The sequence below is a fragment of the Neophocaena asiaeorientalis genome, unplaced genomic scaffold (genome assembly GCF_003031525.2).
Source record: "Neophocaena asiaeorientalis asiaeorientalis breed wild unplaced genomic scaffold, Neophocaena_asiaeorientalis_V1.1 scaffold123, whole genome shotgun sequence".
Classification (NCBI taxonomy): domain Eukaryota; kingdom Metazoa; phylum Chordata; class Mammalia; order Artiodactyla; family Phocoenidae; genus Neophocaena; species Neophocaena asiaeorientalis.
The window spans coordinates 8,948,104-8,968,174 of record NW_020173666.1 but is presented as its reverse complement, the minus strand read 5'-3'; the positions used below and the strand labels follow the sequence as shown (position 1 = coordinate 8,968,174).

Here is a 20,071-nt window from a genome sequence, read left to right as displayed (position 1 = left end):
TACAGACTATATTTACATATATATATACATGTGTATATTCATTATGGATGATATTTTTTTAAACCTTCATGAGGTGTTTCTTTCAACCATTTATTCCCTTTAGAAACTTAAAATGAAAAAATATATAGATTTCCTTTTTAGTACCAGTTCCTCTGCTTCATGCTAGGAGCAAAAAGATGAGATGTAAACAAAGCCTGCCATGAAGAAGCACGCTCCTTGGTCGGGGAGGCAGCAGCTAGCAGGTGACATTTACTGAGATTTCTTACGTGCTCGGCCCTTGCTATGGCTCTTCGTGAATTATGTCGTTTGGTCCTCACAATACTTGTTTGACAGCAGCACTTTTATCGTCTTCATTTCAGAGTGAAGGAGGCCAGGCCCCGATCCTTCTGAGGTTGTGTACACAGTAGATGGGGTTTGAGTCAAGAAACGTTTGATTCTAGAACCTGACCTTACCTGGCTGCTGTTGGGTAGGCACCGACGTAAGTTCGTCCTGATAATAAGTTTTGAGGGCAAGAGGAGAACACTGACGTTACTGACAGTATGGTCTGATACTGTGTCTGTTTGTACAGAAAGGTTCTATGTATAAAATAAAGCATATACCTTGGAAATAAGGTATATGCTGCTAACTTCCGTGCTGGCTTGTGCGGTCCTGTTTGAAATAGTAATTTATCAGTTTACTCAAGGTCTTTCTATCTTCCTGGTGCTCTGAATTGGGAGACAAAACAAACAGGAAAAGCACTAGTTTTAATACTTAAACTGGAGTGGTACTGACCCCAGGATACAATCTGCAAAACTTCTCAATAAAAATCTCAGAACGTTGGGCTTCCCTGGTGGCGCAGTTGTTAAGAATCCGCCTGCCAATGCAGGAGACGCGGGTTCGAACCCTGGCCCTGGAAGATCCCACATGCCACAGAGCAGCTAAGCCCGTGAGCCACAACTACTGAGCCCACATGCCACAACTACTGAGCCCACATGCCACAACTACTGAAGCCCACGAGCCACACCTACTGAAGCCTGTGTGCCTAGAGCCCGTGCTCTGCAACAAGAGAAGCCATTGCAGCGAAGAGTAGCCCCTGCTCGTTGCAACTAGAGAAAGCCCACACTCAGCAATGAAGACCCAACGCAGCCAAAATAAATAAATAAATAGATAAATAAAGAAATAAATGTAAAAAAATTTTCAGAATGTTTTAACTTTTCAGCTTGTTTTGTAAGTGAACAGTCCATATACGTGTCTGTATTCACATACACAAGTATACAGACTATATTTACATATATATATATACATGTGTATATTCATTATGGATGATATTTTGTTAAACCTTCATGAGGTGTTTCTTTCAACCATTTATTCCCTTTAGAAACTTAAAATGAAAAAATATATAGATTTCCTTTTTAGTACCAGTTCCTCTGCTTCATGCTAGGAGCAAAAAGATGAGATGTAAACAAAGCCTGCCATGAAGAAGCACGCTCCTTGGTCGGGGAGGCAGCAGCTAGCAGGTGACATTTACTGAGATTTCTTACGTGCTCGGCCCTTGCTATGGCTCTTCGTGAATTATGTCGTTTGGTCCTCACAATACTTGTTTGACAGCAGCACTTTTATCGTCTTCATTTCAGAGTGAAGGAGGCCAGGCCCCGATCCTTCTGAGGTTGTGTACACAGTAGATGGGGTTTGAGTCAAGAAACGTTTGATTCTAGAACCTGACCTTACCTGGCTGCTGTTGGGTAGGCACCGACGTAAGTTCGTCCTGATAATAAGTTTTGAGGGCAAGAGGAGAACACTGACGTTACTGACAGTATGGTCTGAATTGCTCTACTTAAATTTAACCTGTAATTTTACCACTCGATAAAAATAATTGTAGGGAATACTGTATCTATATTTTTTCTCTTTTTAATATTTGATAGGGTGACTGGAAAGGGAAGAAGAGGGATTTAAAAATATACTTAATCGGGATTATGCACTTTTGGATGGTCACTTAATGTTTTCAAGTTCTAGTTTTGCCTAAGTTAAATTTCCGAGGTTGTATGAATATATACGTACAAAGACTAGAAGGAAATATATTACAATGCCAGCACTGGTTCTCTATGGATGATGGGATTAGAGATGGCTTTTGTTCTCTTGTTTGTACATTCTAGGGTAATCAGATGATTTTTCTACTGTGTTCAGAGCCAGGGCTCCTTTCTGCTTGGCCTCATCCTTAGGCTGCTGGGGACTCAGAAAGGCCATAAAGGGCCACATGGGAGAGAATGTGGGACTTACTTTCCTGTCTTTCTCTCCAGGATCTTGAACCCTTAAGTTTGGCAGCCTTAGCAGCTCTCTCTTACCTTCAAACTGCTAGCCCATCTTTAAAAAAATTTCCTTTTTACTCTTACGGGTTGGTTTGATATGTGGTAAGCCAGCATAGCCAGATGTGTCCAGCCATGTTGCTTGAATGCAAGACGTAGGGTGTTGGCACTTAGATTTTAGTGGGCCTGAGAGTCACTCACTAATAAGGATCAAATGATTCCCGGCCCTAACTCCCCAGAGCCTGCTGCCGTAGGTGTGGGTGTAGGTGAGGCCCTGGGTGCTGGGTGCTTAGCAGGCAGCCCGTGAATCTTTTTCAGGTGTTCTGTGGACCACAGTTTGAGAGCCACTGACTTTTAGGAAGTTTGTACTTAATTCAGTGGATAATGGAGAAATGATAGAGGGGTTTGAAAGGAGGTGTGTTGCTGGCAGAACTGTGGGATGTAGGGAGGGCTTTGCAGGCAGGAGTGATTGGAATCTGAGAGACCAGCTCTGGGAGGCATTCAGGGTGGTCTCTTGGAGATAGTTGAAGAGGCCTGAGTAAGAGCAGGGCCCTTGAGAGAGACAGAGACGGGGGAAGGGCTGCCGATAGAGGCACCACCCATGAGTGTTCCAGAAGCCTTGGCAGGGTCTGCATGTGAGCGTGGAGAGAAGGGGACTTTCATGTCCACGGTTTGTGCCTCGGTGCCTTAGCATGGCAGTACCATTGAAGTGTGCTGAATTCCAGGAGGAGCTGCTTTGCAGGTTCGAGAGTGAGCACACCTTGCGGGTAGCAACCTCAAAAGCCGTTCTAGTTTGTAGAGGAGACATCTTGCATGGTACCAGCATCTTGCATGATTCAAATACTTCAGAAAACTCAGTGCCCTCTCTCACTGCAGCACTCTGATTGTCTCATGTTTTAATGAGGTATAAATATCATGCAGCTTGGCACATGGAATGTGTTAAAATAGGAGAGTGTTAGCTGAAATTCAGGTCCTCCAACTTGAGTGTGAAATGATGCAATACACATGAATATGGCACCCTGAATTATTTCTGTACCTCGCAGTCTAAGACATAGAACACACAGTGAAGTAGAGAAGGTTAGGGTCCTACAGGAAGCTTGTCAATGGAGATATAAGATCAGTGCTGCTAAATGCATCGTGGAGTAGTCCCTGCAGTCCTGCCCAGGGCTTAGTGAGGTCAGCAGTTCTGGCTGCAGTCGCTTTGTGGGATGGGGAGCCGTCTCCCTGAGATTAGTGCCTCCTTTAGGTCATACCGGCTGGGAGAGAGCCAAGGGCGTGGAGGGCTCTTCCAGGGCGCGGCGCTCAAGGGGGTGGCAGGTCCGTCCTTCACAGGCATGATGGGGCCCGTTTTCTTGTTCGTCATTGGCCCATCCAACCCTTAGAAGTAGCTGTGATTTCTTCTGTGAGTTTCAGGTAAAGTGAACAGATTCTTAATAGGATCAGCTATAAAACAATAGGTGATTTTTCTTATAACATCTCCCCGGTATACTGCACAGCTGACGTTTCCATTAGAATTTGCTCATTTCTGGGACTTCCCTGGCGGTCCAGTGGTTAAGACTCCTCGCTTCCACTGCAGGGCGGCATGGGTTCAGTCCCTGGTTGGGGAACTAAAATCTTGCATGCCGCACGGCGCGGCCAAAAGAAAAAGGTTTTTTTGCTCATTTCTCGTCTATGATTTTTAAAGTAATCCTAACTGCACAACCTGGTATTCTGAAATGATGCGCTTGTCTTTCACGTTAATTCGGGAAACGAAGTTTTGGATGAAGTAGTGCACCAGGTCACATTAGGAGAAATAGAACTAACTCTTCGCATTTAACTTGTCGTCTGTTAACTGGAGTGCCCTCTTAACTGACACTTCCACTAAGTCTGATGAAAGTAGCTAGTCACCATGCATTCATTCAGCAGTGCTTATTGAGTGCTGACCCTGTACCAGGAGCTGTTCCGAGAGAGCTGAGGATACAGCAGTGAATAGAAGAGGCGGTAAGTAGTTCCTGTCTTCCCGGATCTGACATTCTAGTGGGGGTTGACACACAGTAAGTAAAACTCGTAGCACGTGGATGTAGTCCATGTTGCAGGCAAGGGCCATAGGTGGATGCAGGAGGGAAGAGGGGATGCAGCGTTAACCGGGATGGCTGGGGGAAAGCTCTCAGTGAGCACTCGGCCAACAGGCAGAGGGATGTTCTTGGCAGAGGGAACAGTAAGTGCAAATGCCCTGAGACAGGCCAGGGCCTGACACATGGAGGGAGCAGGGAGGCCAGCGTGGCTGGGACAGCGGGAGCCAAGGGCAGAGCGGCAGGAGATGAGATCACGGGACGGGTTGAGGCCAGATGGTGCAGAGCCTTAGAGACCGTTATGTATGTTTTGGCTTTAATTTGATGTTTGGGGAGCCATTGGAGGCTTTGGAGCCAAGGAGTGATATCAGATTTACATTTTAAGATTACAGTGGTTGCTGTGTTGAGTAGACAGAAGTTAGCAAGGGTGGAATCAGGAAGCCAGTTAAGATACTGGGGCAATAACCATCTGAAAGATGACGCTTGGACCAGGTGGCAGCTGTGGTCACCATCATGAGAGGTGGCCATGTTCTGGGTGGTCCGAAAGGCCAGTGGGATTTACCAAGAGATCGGGTGGTGGTGTGAGAGGATACCCATGGCGTCTTTGGTCTGGGGAATTGGAAGGTTAGAGTTGCTGTCCGCAGAGAGCTGGAAGAGCGTGAGAGGAGACGGTGAAGGGGATATTTGGGTTCAAAACATCCGTGCTTGTTTGTTAGTTCGCCAAGTGAAGTAGAGATGTGTGTCTGCATTAATGGGGGAGTTTGGGACTAGATAGAAATTTGGTGGCCATTGGAGTATATACGTGGTATTAAATCTCTGAGACTGGATGATATCATCCAATGAGTGGGCAGAGGGAGACAAGGGGAGAGAAGAAATCTAGGGCGTTCCCACCCTTACAAGTCTGGGGGTTGAGCAACCAGCAAGTTGCTGCCTATAAGTACAGGAAATCTCGGGAAGGGTGGTGTCCTGGGGCCAGTGAGGAAAGTGCTCCCAGAAGGAAAGAGTGGTCAACTGGGCCCAGTACTGCTGGTGGGCTAATAAGGGGAGACTGAGAATTGACCAGTGTATTTTGTGTGTGGAGGACATTGAACTTGAAAGTTAGTTTTGGTGGGTTGATGGGTGCAAACGTCTGAGTAGATCCAAGAGCAAATGGGAGACGAGGCATCGATGTCCCGAGAGATCACGTTGTGTTAAAGCATCTTCCTGAATGAGCACAGCACAGTCTCAGGATGACTTAAGCATGGAATGCATTTTATTTGAATTCTTTAAAATCTGTAACCATCTTTTGGAATAGATGACTGTTTGGTAAAGTAGATGTTTGATGAATTGGTACATGTTCCGCCCTCCCTGAACTGGGTAACAGAACACCATAGATTATGCAGTCTCTTACTTTAATACTAACAGAGCTATTCATTCATTGAATGACTATGTACTAGTGGCTTCTATAGAGAAGAGTTATTCCACAGAAACTCTCTCTCTACTCCAAGTTTTCCCACAATTTTTTTTTTTTTTGGAAATGAGAGTAAATGCCTCTCTACCTGGGTTCTGTATTATTCCATAGTTTAACCATTTAGGTAGAAAAGATTTGTTATGGACGGCCCCAAAACCTTGGAAGAATACCTTGTTGCTTTTGATTTACCTTCATATGTTGTAGGATTTATCTGAAATATTCTGAATGCCGTGAAATTTTGTACAAATAATGTCTATTACAGCCCAGAGGTGGAAGCCATTTGTTAGCAGGAAAATTGGTGCAAATAGAGATTAACTAACTTTAGATATAAGTCATCAAACATATATAGAGCACCTATCATGTGTAATGTCTCTACTAGGTGCGGTGAAGTGGACAGGGTCCCTGTCTTTGGCACCTTCCATTGAGTGGAGAACACAGACAAGCCCACAGGTATGTCAGCAGAAGAGTAATTCACTCAGAGTTTGAACAGGCACAGCACGGAGGGCTTCCTGGAGGAAGCCACATCCAAATCCAGACCTGCAGGATGAGCAGGGGGTGGCTAGGCCTAGAGGAGGGGAAAGGAAAGATTTGGGAGAAAACTGGGAGGCAAGAGAGAGAAGGCATTTGCTCACAACTGAAAGAACTTGATTGTGCTGGGTCTGTCCTGAGGTCGGGTGGAGAGAGGTGAACCTGGAGGGGTGCTGTGTGGGGAGGTGGGCTACATCACCAAGGCCCTGTTTATGCCTCTTAGTAGGTAGAGGCCAATGGAGGACTTTATGTTTTTTGTTTGTTTGTTTGTTTGCTTTTTGCGGTACGCGGGCCTCTCACTGCTGTGGCCTCTCCCGTTGCGGAGCACAGGTTCTGGACGCGCAGGCTCAGCGGCCATGGCTCACGGGCCCAGCCGCTCCGTGGCATGTGGGATCTTCCCGGACCGGGGCACGAACCCGTGTCCCCTGCATCGGCAGGCGGACTCTCAACCACTGCGCCACCAGGGAAGCCCGGACTTTATGTTTTTGATTGGCCTTTCTTTGTGGAAGAAGTGCGTGTGTGTGTGTGTGTGTGTATACATATGTAATACATATATAAATATCTATATCTATTTACCTATCTATCCTCACACACATACATAGAACTATACACATATGTGTATGAATTTTTTCAGGCTCCTGAATGTTATTTGATTCAGGGTTCTATTAGGGCGGCACTTGCCTTTCTGTTAAGGAACATGGCAGTCTACTGGGTTTTAGACCTGGAGTGAACTGGGCCTTCTACTGTAGGGGAAGCCCCTGAATCTCAAGGAGAAAAACCAGTCAAAGGCTCTGTGCAAAACTTAACTTGACTTCCTGAGTATTTATTTCCTTTGATCTGTGAAATGTGAAATTGACTGGACTTTTATAGCATAAGGAAACATAAAACCTCTTCACTGAAAAGAGGAGGAACTACTAAAACATTGACTAGAGTGAAAAAAAGAGAGAGGAGTTTGGGCTGCCAGGCAGTGCAGGTGGGAGAGGGAGAAGGCGGTGAGGACCGGAGAGGAAAGGTGTCTGCAGTGGAGGCTGCTGCGGGAAGTGAGGGCTGAGGGGGTGTGGCCTGGAGGTCACGCCTGGAGCTGTGGGTGTCCTGTGTGTTAGCACCTGCCGTCTGCTGCCCGTGACTGATCAATGATTAACCGTCGCTCCTAGCTCCGCATATAATGTAGTCTTTATATGTTCAGAGTCTTCACTCTAGTGGTTGAGCCAAAGCAATAGCAGAGCATTTGTAGGAATGTATGCTCTAGAAGTGGTCAGAAATAACATGCAAGCGTTTGTTTGTTTGTTTGTTTTTTTCTGACCACACCTGCGTGTGGGATCTTAGCTCCCTGATCAGGGATCGAGCCCTGCAGTGGATGCCCAGAGTTTTAATCACTGGACCACCAGGGAATCCCAATCCAAGTGTTTGGAAGCCTCCCCACTCTTGCCACCCCAGAAGGGTGCTGGAGCATGTAAGAAACACTGCCCCCTACTCCCATTTCCACTTTTAGCTTGGTGCATGGTGTACCGAAATCTTAAAAATATATATATACTCTGAGCATTTCAGACCCAGGCCCAGATGAATCATACTGGCTCTACCAGATCCAGAAGCAGCTGCATGGGTATTCATTTCTGAGGGCCTGGACTCTGGAAGAACGCACAGATTATACTTAAAACTAATGGGGCTAGATTATGATAGGATGAAAAAAAACTGAGGACCCACCTCTGCAGGGTGTGGCTGCCCTTCTCTTGCTCTGCATTGTTTCCCAGATTGTTGTGGGTGGTTGCCATTGCCACATCATTCCCAGGGTTAAACATATACTCAGTTCTGGGAAAGCTTCCACCTTCAGCCGTCCACAGTGACAGTTCAGGGGAATGTGGTTTTAAAAATAATTTAACAAGGTAAATTTTTACTTTTTAGTAGTTACCACTTAAAAAAACCAGGCAGTTTTTCTGCTTCTGCGTCCGCCTTGCTCCTTCCCCGTGATTTCTGAGTGTGTGATCCCTTGGAGGGTATTTATAGCTATTACTTTAATCCATTTAACACCTTTCTCTGTATATTTTAGCAATTTGAAATTCTGTTTGATAACTTCTTCTTGCATCACTGAGGGTGTTTCTGTTTCTCCTTCATCTTTTTTAAAAAAAGCCCTAGAATGGATATCGCAAAAGTATTTTATTGACTACTGTATAGCATAGGAACTCTGCTCAATATTCTGTAATAACCTAAATGGGAAAAGAATTTGAAAAAGAACAGATACTTGTATGTGTATAATTGAATCCACTTTGCTGTACACCTAAAACTAACACAACATTGTCAATCAACTCTACTCCAATATAAAATAAAAATTTTTTAAAATCTTATTAAGGTAGCATGCATATTGGTACCTTTTTCCTATTTTCTGATTTTAAAACCAACTTAATGTTAGATAATATGTAATGTTCCAGCTCAGCTGTAGAAATTCCATCTCCTAAAATCATGTTCTAATGAATCAGGGCGAAAAGAAACATTTAAGACTAACTAATAACAACAAAAAAAGAAAAGTAGAAATGCCTAGGAGCAACCTTAGGAATTCAGGGGGAATGCTGAGCATCTAAGAGAAAGTTGATCTTATTAAATGTAGTTGTGGCAGACTTTCTGCAAGTGATGAGTGCAGTGAAATCAATCTCTTATAATGACTTAATTGTCACCAGAAGATCTAAAAACAGTTTTGTGGGTTAAGGTACGTAATTATCATCCTTGGTGGTAACTATAATGACTATAATGTTCTAAAAACATTACAAGATTTTTTCTTATAAAAGCAGACTTCATATTATAGATCTTTTTATTATAATTGTTGGTTTTTTTGCTTTTTATAGATCCAAAGATACAATATAATGAAAGTAACATATTGTTGCAGTGAGATGTAAGGAATAGAGTTGTTTTGGTTTGGTTTTTTGTTCCATGCAGTTAACATTCTTTTTCTCTAAAAAAAACCCAAACAAACATTTTCATTCCAAAGCCCAGTGACAGGATTAACATTTGCACTTGAGGTGGTCAGGGATGGTGTCTGTTTATCTGCACAAATCAGGGCTCGTGCAATAAAGGCCTTTGGTCAACACTTGATGGGGGAGAAGGTAAAACCTCGGAGTCTCCCTAGCAAAGTTGGAATTAGTTTTTAAAAATCATGGGTCTCAATGGAATGTGTCTACATCGGATGCCTGTAGTTAATTGCCTGCAACAGAGGAATAACTGTTTTACTCTTAGGGATTTTGCCTGGAGAGAAAAGGTATTCACGTATCCATTCATAGTCTCTCTCTTTTCTGTCTGTTACGGTTGTCTAAATTTGCGTGTTTGTGTTTGGGCCATTCCTCATTCTAAAAACATCTGTGGCTGCTACGGTAGTACATGGTGGTTAAGACCAGGGCTGGCTGCTTACGTTTGGATCCTTTACCAATCACTTACTAGATGTGTGATGTTGGCCAATTTCTATGCACTGCTTAGTCAACTAGCTTATTTTTAAATCTGGGGTCATGCCGTTACTAAACTTTGAGGGTTTATGTTGAGGATTCAGTGAGATAATGCAGGTGAAGCATTTACCACAATGAATGGTAAAATAAACTGTATAGCATATAGTAAGTGCTGAAAAAAACTCTAGCCGTTGTTTTGTTGCATCCATTACAGGGATATCCTGGGGAAAATTTTTCACATTTCTGACAGAATAGTTTCAAAGTGAACACATACGCTGCCTTTTACAGATGGTAAATTACAACTCAGTGAGAAGAATGGTGAAGAGAAAGATTGGATCACATACCCTTTGGGGAGTGTGTCGACATCACATGGCATTAAAAAGGGGAGGTGCCAATTATACCTCTTTAATCTTAAATCTCTCTCCCTGGTTATTCCACTAATGTAGTGTTCTGAGGCTTGACCGCTGCTAATAGTAATCTGTAGAATACAGTCACTGAAAGTCAGAGGGAAGGCTGTCACCAAAGTCAGGCCCTTCAAGTTTGTATTTCCTGTTTTATCACAATTAATGTCCGCGGCGGCTTATTCCATTTCCTGCTTTGCTGTGGCATTCGATAACCGGTGAGTGTGAGTGTGACGGTAATCCCTGGGTGTGTCCCTGGTGTAGTGTGTGTTCCTCTGAGTAATCATCTTCTGTGATCAACTGGCCCATTAGCCCCCGATGGAAGGCAGTCTGTCTCACCGAGTCCAATTAAGGAAACCAGCCCGATTTCTTCTTGGGAGCCAAGAAGTTATTTCGTAAGATGTGCTCCTGTAAGCACTGTGGGAATAGCTGTCAGAATGGTGATTACTTCTGTTCTTTAGTCACCAGAGTTGATTCCCTCAGTTTCAAAACCTCAGAAAGTTGCAAACTTCTCAAAGGACTTTTATTTAGGGTTACACCTGCAAAGGGAGAAAGAATGGTCCCCACAGGTCTCAGAGAGGCACCTTTGCAGGTAGGCACCTGGACTGTTGGGGAGTCTGTCGTTAGTGCTAGAGCAGACCCGGGTTTATGGGCGAGACTCATCCCTGATGTTCCTTTGGGAGGCATAGGGAGTGAAAGAAAGAGCTTCAGAGTTTACCTGACTTGCTTATCTATAGATGGAGTACTTTTTGTAAGACGTCCTTGAGCTGAGGGAATACGTGTTTTTATATTTTAGTCCATGTGTACCTGCTTCCGGAACAGGATTTCAGCAGTGTTGAATGTAGACAAATTGTCTTAAAACTAGATTAATCTCTATTAGCCAGAGAAGGCCCTTTCCCCCTTGAGAAACTGTCACATGATTTCTTCTAGATCAGTTTCCAACTTAATATACTTGCTTAATTAGTTTCTATTTATTATTGCTTTAAAAATATGTGTTTGTAAGCTACCTATACTACTCCCCCCTCCCTCCCGCGTTACAGCTTCAGAACTCTGTGTAGAGAGATGCAATCCATTGTTGATGAATTAATGCACAGCATATTTTAGATGCTATCCTTTTTAGCTTATACATTGAACTGTTAAAAAAGATTATTTTTAAAATTGAAGTATAGTTGATTTACAATGTTGTGTTAGTTTCAGGTGTACAGCAAAGAGATTCAGTTTTATATACATACATATATATATATTCTTTTTCAGATTCTTTTCCCTTATAGCTTATTACAAAATAATGAGTATAGTTTCCTGTGCTACACAGTGTACACTGAATTTAAAAGTTGAAAAAAAAATCCACCGAAAATCCCATAAAGAGAGAGTTAAAAATCTGTGTTAATCGGCTGCGCTGTCCTCAGGGGAACTGCAGTTTTGCTCTCGAAGAAAGCAGGGGTGATGACTCAAGCTAAAAATCCCCCATCCAGGGGCCTGAAGCAGTCAGGCTGGGAGCAGCCACCAGGCCTGGGTGCCTACATTACCATCTGTTTACAAGCCTTAAAGACCCAGGGTTCACTGTCAGTGTCCTTTGCTGCTTAAAATTGCAACAGAGGACTGCCGCAATTAAGATATTAGCGATTTATTTTCATATTTTTTCTTCATTTTGTTTGGAGGAAGGTGTAGGGGAAAATCATATTAGGTTTGAGATAAGGGAGACCAGGAGGATCTTTCTAGTGAAGAACTATTACGTGTTTGGAAATGCTAAGATGTTCATCTTGTTTTGGTTTGTGAACTGGAAGACGGCCTGTGTATTGGGAAAATTGGGGTGTTTCTTGACTTCTATTGGGAGAGGCAAGGGCATTTTTCCTCGGGCTGTGGTTCCAACACTCTGATTTCCATGTTTTTTTCCCATCGCTGACTATCTAATCTTGAGTGTTGGTGATAACCGTAGGACATGCAGCCCAAATACGTGTTCTTTAGAGTGAATAAATTGTTTCAGTTTAACGCTATAAAGAAACTGTGGCCCAGAGAGTTCCACGGCTAAGATGTAATGGCAGTACCCAGACTGGAATGGAATTCTCCAGACTCGCGGTTCTGGATGTTTCTGATTATACTATTTTCCCAACCTTACCCGAATTGCCCTCTACCCCCAAATCCTATAAAATTTATTGGCCTTGTAGGTCCCACCCCCCAGCATTAGTGTGGAGCATCACTTGCCCGTCTGTACTGCCATCCAGGGCACTCAGTGAGCCTGGTTAACCATCTGTGATGCAGACTCAGTATTGGCTTATGGGGGTCCAGTGGGGAGGTGCTTTCCATCTAGCAGGGAGGTAGGTGGCAACACTGATTATGATACCGTACTGTGTGGTGCACTCGATGATGGCCATGTTTACAGGTCTAGGAGCCGTTCAGAGGAGCATAGAATGCATTGTGTGTGTGTGTGTGTGTGTGTGTGTGTGTGTGTGTGTGCGCGCGCGCATGTAGTTTAGGGGGCAGTTTGCAGAGGGTTTTAAAGGATAAAGGGGACTTTGCCAGCCAGATTGGGGTAGAAGATGGATTCCTCTAGGTGAAGAGATTTGGGAAACTAAAAACCAGTCCATTGGCAGTGCTGGAGGGTGAACGTGGTGGTAGGATCATGGCCCCCTGCTGACGTCTATAGGTTGTACTCACATCGCTCTCACCTGCTCCAACCTGTCTCAGAATGGAGAGAGGTGTTGAAAGTTCATCAGTGATCCTCTGTTTTCTTTCGGGCTAAAGAACATGAAATGTCTTTGAGTAGGTATGATGTGGAGAGGCGGTGACGAGTGTGGACTGCCAGGTGCCTGGAGGCTCTGTGACTCAGGTGTGATCAGGGAAGAAAGTTCAGGAATAGTGCTTTGCTTTGGACTCAGAAATATAAAGGCAACAGGTTCTGTCCGGAGCCTTCCTGCCCTTCCTCCATGGTGCCATTGGGGTGAAGGGGTGGAGGCAGGTTTACATGGTCAGCTTCTGGAACCAGACACAACTGCCTTTCAGTTTTCACGGCCTTGGAGGAAACAGATAATGAATGATAGGAAACAGCTGCTCCTAACGTGGCAGCCAGAAATGCAGCCTCATGGAGCAACGTGGTAATCACGAGAATATTAATGGAAAGTCCTCTCTGATTAAACACTGGGAGCTGCGGAATGTGGTTTGTTTTCATATATGTACCCCTCCCCCCATTGTCTTTCTGTTGTCTGCAGATTTTATTTTTATTTGTCCAATCATACAGAAATACTTTCTTGTAAAGTATTACAAGAAAGTTATCTAGAGTAATTAAAAAAAACAGATAATTTTAAAAAATCTAATTTCCTGCTAAACCCTTCACTTTTTAATTTGATTTTATTTTTTTAATTTTTTAACATCTTTATTGGAGTATAATTGATTAAAATGGTGTGTTAGTTTCTGCTTTATAACGAAGTGAATCAGTTATACATATACATATGTTCCCATATCTCTTTCCTCTTGCATGTCCCTCCCTCCCTCCCTCCCTCCCTATCCCACCCCTCTAGGTGGTCACAAAGCATCGAGCTGATCTCCCTGTGCTATGCGGCTGCTTCCCACTAGCTATCTATTTTACGTTTGGTAGTGTATATATGTCCATGCCACTCTCTCACTTTGTCACAGCTTACCCTTCCCCCTCCCCATATCCTCAAGTCCATTCTCTAGTAGGTCTGTGTCTTTATTCCCGTCTTACCCCTAGGTTCTTCATGACCTTTTTTTTTTTTCTTAGATTTCATATATATGTGTTAGCATATGGTATTTGTTTTTCTCTTTCTGACTTACTTCACTCTGTATGACAGACTCTAGGTCCATCCACCTCACTACAAATATCTCAATTTCATTTCTTTTTATGGCTGAGTAATATTCCATTGTATATATGTGCCACATCTTCTTTATCCATTCATCTGCTGATGGACACTTAGGTTGCTTCCATGTCCTGGCTATTGTAAATAGAGCTGCAGTGAACATTTTGGTACATGACTCTTTATAAATTATCGTTTTCTCAGGGTATATGCCCAGTAGTGGGATTGCTGGGTCCTATGGTAGTTCTATTTTTAGTTTCTTAAGGAACCTCCCTACTGTTCTCCACAGTGGCTGTATCAATTTACATTCTCACCAACAGTGCAAGAGGGCTCCCTTTTCTCCACACCCTCTCCAGCATTTATTGTTTGTAGATTTTTTGATGACGGCCATTCTGACTGATGTGAGATGATATCTCATTTAAACCCTTCACTTTTCTCAGAGTTGGGTGTGAGCACCTTCCAGAATCCTTCCTAGACATTTGCATACATGTTTATACAGTTTAATGTATAATTATTTTCATTTACATAAATGGATTCACATGTAGCTTGAATCTGATCCAAAGTTTCTTTTTGAGTTTCATACTGTCTTAAAGGTCTTTCCACATCACTCTATTTAGATAATCCTCAACCATTGCAGAAGTAATTTTTTACACAATCAAACTTAATTACCTTTGTCAGTAATTCAGGAATGGCTGTATGGAAATATGGGTGACTCTTAGGAACAGGAGGGTGTGATGGTTTACGCACATGGGTACCGAACAAGGAATCAGGATGTTTTACGGCAGACTGGCTGGCACCTGGCAAAATACCTTGGATCAGCCAGACAAGAGAGGACTGATCTCTTGCTCTGAGAATTTATTACTGTGACACCAGCTCTGCTTCAAGCACACCTTTAGTCTTTTCTTGCCAGAATCATATTAAAGTGAGAGGTGGCCTGATATATAATCTTTGAGATCTCCGACTAAGGCATCAGGAGAATGTGGGACTTGAATCTTTCTCCAAAGCTTGCTTTATAAACTTGTAAAGCTTGTTTAAGAGAAGTTGACCCAAAAGACAAGCGGACTTCGAATTTTAACCCAGAGAAGTGGGACCCAGAATTGATGAGGGGGAACCCTTTGGAAGGAGAAATGGGACAGGTCATTGTTTTGATATATTCATGGGCTGCTGACATGGGAAGCAGTCGGTGACATCTTGCTAAAATTGTACATTTGAGCTTGCCAAACCCAAACAGACCACGGGCATTTGTGTCTGCTCCCCAAAGTGCAACAGCAGTTGTCCCCGGAGCTGTTGGAATGCCGTCGTTGTAACCTCTGTACACGTTGTTTAGACAAAAGGGGAAGACGCCTTCTTGGCTTGACAATTTGCCAACCACCTGCTATCATTCTTTTTCTTCAGTGCTTTGAAAGTGGCCAGAATCTGGTCATCAGGCCTCTTTTAAAATAACAACGCAGGCACGTATAAAATCACAAAATCCAAAAAGCTGATGTAATTATAGAGGACACATGGCAATGGGTGCCTATTTTCCTCATCTCTTCTCTTGAAGGCATCGGGTCTCTTATATTTCACGTGGCCAGTTGCTGCCTTAAAGAGGGAAATTCTAGAGGAGAGATAGACTTTCATGGGAAAGTTCCTCAGATCTTTTACCGGAACGAACTGTTATCAAATAAGCATCAAAATGACCTTCAGATTTCTCGACGATGTGTGGCCGTGTCGTGGCTTTATAAAGAAATCGTAATCGCTAGATAAAGTGGCACATGCGCAGTGAACTGTTTTAATCCGGCTTTCAGGGAAGTTGAGGTTTATGGGAGATTAAGAGGCTGGGAACGTGGTGTTTCTTCTGTTGGCTGTGAAATTGCTCTTTCCAGCTCTGTGGTGTCATGTCACCGTGGCTAATAGGGACAGGCTCACACATTTGTTGTTTTTTTTTTTTTTTTCACCCACTGCCTTTCTTCACTTAAGCATCACTTAAACATCAACCAGTTTGATCACATAGAGGACCAGTCAGGTCCTCAGCTCTGTTTTCCTGGATCCATCCTGCTCTTGAGACCCTCCCACACTCGAGGGCATTACTTGCCTGGGGAGGTCACACTGCAGGAAGGGAGCTTCCCATGCTGTCACCTGCTGCCGGGAGAAGGTGGAGCCAGCCTGGGGCGGAGCAGAGAAGCCTGTGCAGAGTTCTCACTCCAGTGCTTTCTCTGGTGGGATAACCTTGCACACTTAGCCCTTCAGAGCTTCCTTCCTCATCTGCAAAACGGGGATCATAATCCACCATGTGGTCCTTCTGAGAATTAATCAGACCCTGGGAGTGAGTGCCCAGCCCATGTTGGGGACTACAGAAAGGCCTAGGAATTGGTACTTGGGTGATTTCTTTCTTCCTTTCTTTTTCTTTCGTATTCCCTGTCCCGAAATGAGATGGTCCCAGCCCCGGACATTCTGGTGCTTGGTTCTCATTCACCAGGGATAACTTTCTTTTGTTGACAGTCAACAGAAAGAAAGTTGACTTCTCCAAAAATTACCCTTCTGGAGTTGCAGGCTTTCTGCCATCTGTTTGCCTCCGTCCCTCCCACACCCTGACCTCCGCAGTGCAGTAAACCCCAGGTCTGTGCAAGGGCAGAGCTAGTTTTAACCAGAGTGAAGGAGTCTGGGAGCTGGGGGAACCAACAATATAGAGTTACAGTGAGTTGCATGTACAGAATCTCGGATTACTTTGGCACAGGTTTTACATTTGAAAGTCTCTTCCAGGTGCTTCCTCTAGACTGAGGAAGTTAGAATTCCACAGAAAAGGACACTTCAATTTTTAAAAAGCCATTTTGAAATACGTGAACACAGACTTTTTGCAATAGGGATGGTCGTCGCTGTAGTTGTGCGTTGTACATCTCCGTATTAATCTTTAGCAGGGGGCTCAATTTGTGTGGTGATCTCTGTCAGCCCCGGTTTGACTCATGCATTCCTCACCGCCACAGTAAGATCTGTGTTTATGTGAAATATGGAAACGATTTCTTCCCCCTCTTTCTTTTGTGCTTGAGTTGGGATGGAGCCGCTGAGTTGTTTTCCTTTGTTATTTTTAAAGGGTCTTCAGTTTCAGAGCTCCACTCGGGGCTTGAGCAGAATAGCAGAATAGTTGGCAGTGTGGCTTGGGCTGGTCCTCGTGAGATCTGGCTCTGAATCCAGCATCCTTACGTTGAAGCAGGAGGCTCTCCTTTCTAAAACTTTGGTTTGCCCAACCCTAAAAACCAAATGGAAACTAAAATAGGGTAGAGGAATTTTCACTGAACGAAGAGTTTTTTACCCTGAATTTGTCTTCTTTATCAAGATCCATATGTCTTGTGTCCTGCTCTCTGCCTTTTTTTGTTTTTCCTTCTCCTCAACTGCTTGGGTACCATGAGGATGGAGAAGGTGTAGGCCGAGTCGTTAAAGGTCCAGAGTTTAATTGTACAAAAAGAAGAACCAAAAAAAAAAGTGTGTGTTCCTCCCCATTTCTGAACAATTTATCCTCCTAAAAAAGAAAGTCTGATGAAAAGGATCCCAGGCTATAAAAGAGAGGATTAGCCGCTTTCGTTGGGTCCAACACCATGTTCTCACTGCATCGTTGGCAATCCTTGTAGAGTGTCTTGGCAGATAGGGGCTCTTCCTTCACAGTGTAATGTTTTTCCAACTGCAGAGTTAGAGCTGCTTCACGTGCCGTGACGCATGGCTAGGTGTCAAGATCATTTTATGGGACGAAAAACCCAAAAAGACTTTTAAAACGTGCAGCTTTCGGGGAAAAAAAAAAGTCAGTTTTACCAAGAGAGTTTTAAATAAAAGGGCATTCATGGGTTTATGCTTTCCTCACGGGCAGATCTTTTCAAAGATGGAAATTGTAAAAAGAGGACATACATTTCTTTCATTCATTACCTGAGTCCTTAAGGTACAGCTGTCTTGAAGGGCCAGGTGCTGGGGATACGGGGATGAGTGTCACCCTCTGGCCTTTAAGTAGCTCCCTTTTACTCAGGAGCCAGAGACATGAGTCAAAATACCTGGTCCAGATGGCGGGAAGGAGTGGGTGATGAACTTGGCTCGGGTGGGAGGTGCTGGATGGCCGGTGTCCAGAGACGGCCTCATAAAGGAAGAGAAGCTTCAAGTGAATCTCGAAAGATCAGGAGGAATTTGCCGGATCAGAGAGGAGTGTGGTAGGCATTGCGGGCAGAAGAAGAGCAAACGCAGAGGCTCAAATCTATGAAGCGGCAGGGTGTTGGGAGAAGGAATCCCAGCCCAGGGAGGCCGGAGTAGTCGCATGCAGGAGGGAGAAAGCAGGGGAGGGGCGCGCCCAGGAAGCCCAGGGCCAACTTCCGGAGGCCTCTGCAGGTCGTGGGGTCGTGCTGTCACCTTTAGGACTTTGCTCCCCTCGTGTGAGAGGCCTTCTCTGACTAGGATCATTCTTATTTCCTTTCCCTGCTTTAGCCTTCTTCCTAGCACTTACCCCAGACCTGTTTTGGGCTTGTGAGTTTATTGTCTGGGCCCCGTTGTTAGAATGAAGACCCCAGGAGAGCAGGGACTTTCCTCTGGGTGGGTGACCGTGTCCCCAGTGCCTGGCATCAGTGATGTTATAGAGTTTGGCTTCATCCTCTGAGGGCTGGAGAACCACTGCAGATGCTAAATAGGGGTGGGAGTGGGGGTGGGGTCACATGAGTACATTGGGGTGTTAGGAAGATCAATGTGAATGTCGCCTATAGCCGATGACAGGTCTTTAGGAAGGGAGCTCCTTGGTGCATACGGAGGGCAGGAGAAGGAAAGAGGCTACTGATCTTACTCCTTGGCTGCCTTGGATGGTGCCCACCTTTGCCGACCTGGTTAATTATCAGTAGCCAGTATCAATCTCATTTTATGGCAAATGTTTGGAAACTTTGCTAAACATTACAGAGAAGCTCCGAGAATTTTTTTTCCCTATTCTACAAACCCAGTAGCTGCCCAGGCATTCCAGTAGATGTCGCGATGTCATACGTGATAATCATTTTCTTCATTTATTGCTACTTCCATGATAGATTTGAGAAATCTTAATGAATTATCTTTCTTTGCAATGCATTGATATAAAATGGATTCTTTATGTAAAAATAGGTTTAATAGTTTCAAGATGGCTGACCTCATAGCTGTTTGGGTCACACTAGTTAGGTTGTCTGGAAAGTTAAAAATAAAAAAGATAAGAAAGTGGACATTCTGCAGTTCTTCTGAGAGAATTGATATGATGCATCATCCTGTTGGCTGGGCTTGATGAGGGAATGGACAGTTCCTCATGTATAACTTTTCCTGGTAACTGAACTTCATCACTTTAAGACCTGGATATTTAAAATTTTTCTCTTCAATTCTGGATGGAAATCTTTCTAAAATTATTTACTTTCTTGTGCTCATAAGCAGAGTGAATTCAACATTCCTTTCTTGGGAAAGAAAGAAGTTTGCACAATGATTGAAGTATGTGATAATGTATTGGCACTTGTGAGTGTCTTGCCAAGTGACCCCAGGATGCCATGTTTTCAACAGTACTGCCCTTAGTTTTTGGGTAGTGGGTGCTTCTAGCAGCATACCCACGTGTGCCTTTCTTGAATTTACTCAACTTGTCTCTTGAAGCCTGGGAAACAAGATAGCTTACTCGCTTTGTAAGATGAGAGTAAATATGCCTCGGGGGAGGCTGAGAAGGCCTGTGTAAGTCAAGTGAATGGATCTTATTGCACAGGCTTTATTATATCTTTAACATTTCAAAGAAAGAGGACTCATTTTATATTTTTCAAGCCTTCCTAACATTAAACTATCTGTATCTGAAAAAAAAAAAAAGATTATAATATCTCCCCTTCTACTGTCAGTGATGCTGCCTTTGCAAAGTGAAAGAAAAATCCCCAGGCCTCTTCCAGTGTCTGTCCAGAGGCCTCCTCTCTTCCCTTTGGGTCCAAGGTGTATGAGGTGAGGTCACTGGAGGTGTTCCTATACTAAAGTTTGTTTGTCATCATCTTTGATTACTTACTGGGCACCTGTCATATGTAAGGCACTGGGAACAACACAGGGAGTGCCTTCTTCCTAGAAATTTAAATCCTAGTTTGGAAGAGGAAGTAGTGGAAGAGAAGCAACTACAGTACTTGGATTTTGTCAGGGG

The 20,071-nt window shown here is 43.9% G+C and overlaps 1 protein-coding gene across 5 annotated transcripts in view; it reads left to right on the top strand.

The window, feature by feature from the left end:
* Positions 1-20,071, top strand: part of CNKSR3 (CNKSR family member 3) — a 100,896-nt gene that overhangs the window by 13,852 nt on the left and 66,973 nt on the right. Inside the window, exon 2 of one of the 5 annotated variants that reach the window (XM_024748033.1) lies at positions 6,164-6,234. The exons of the other annotated variants lie outside the window; for them this stretch is intronic. The gene's annotated coding sequence lies outside the window, so the exon portion shown is untranslated. The remainder of the gene's footprint in view (positions 1-6,163; positions 6,235-20,071) is intronic. 5 annotated transcript variants of the gene reach the window in all.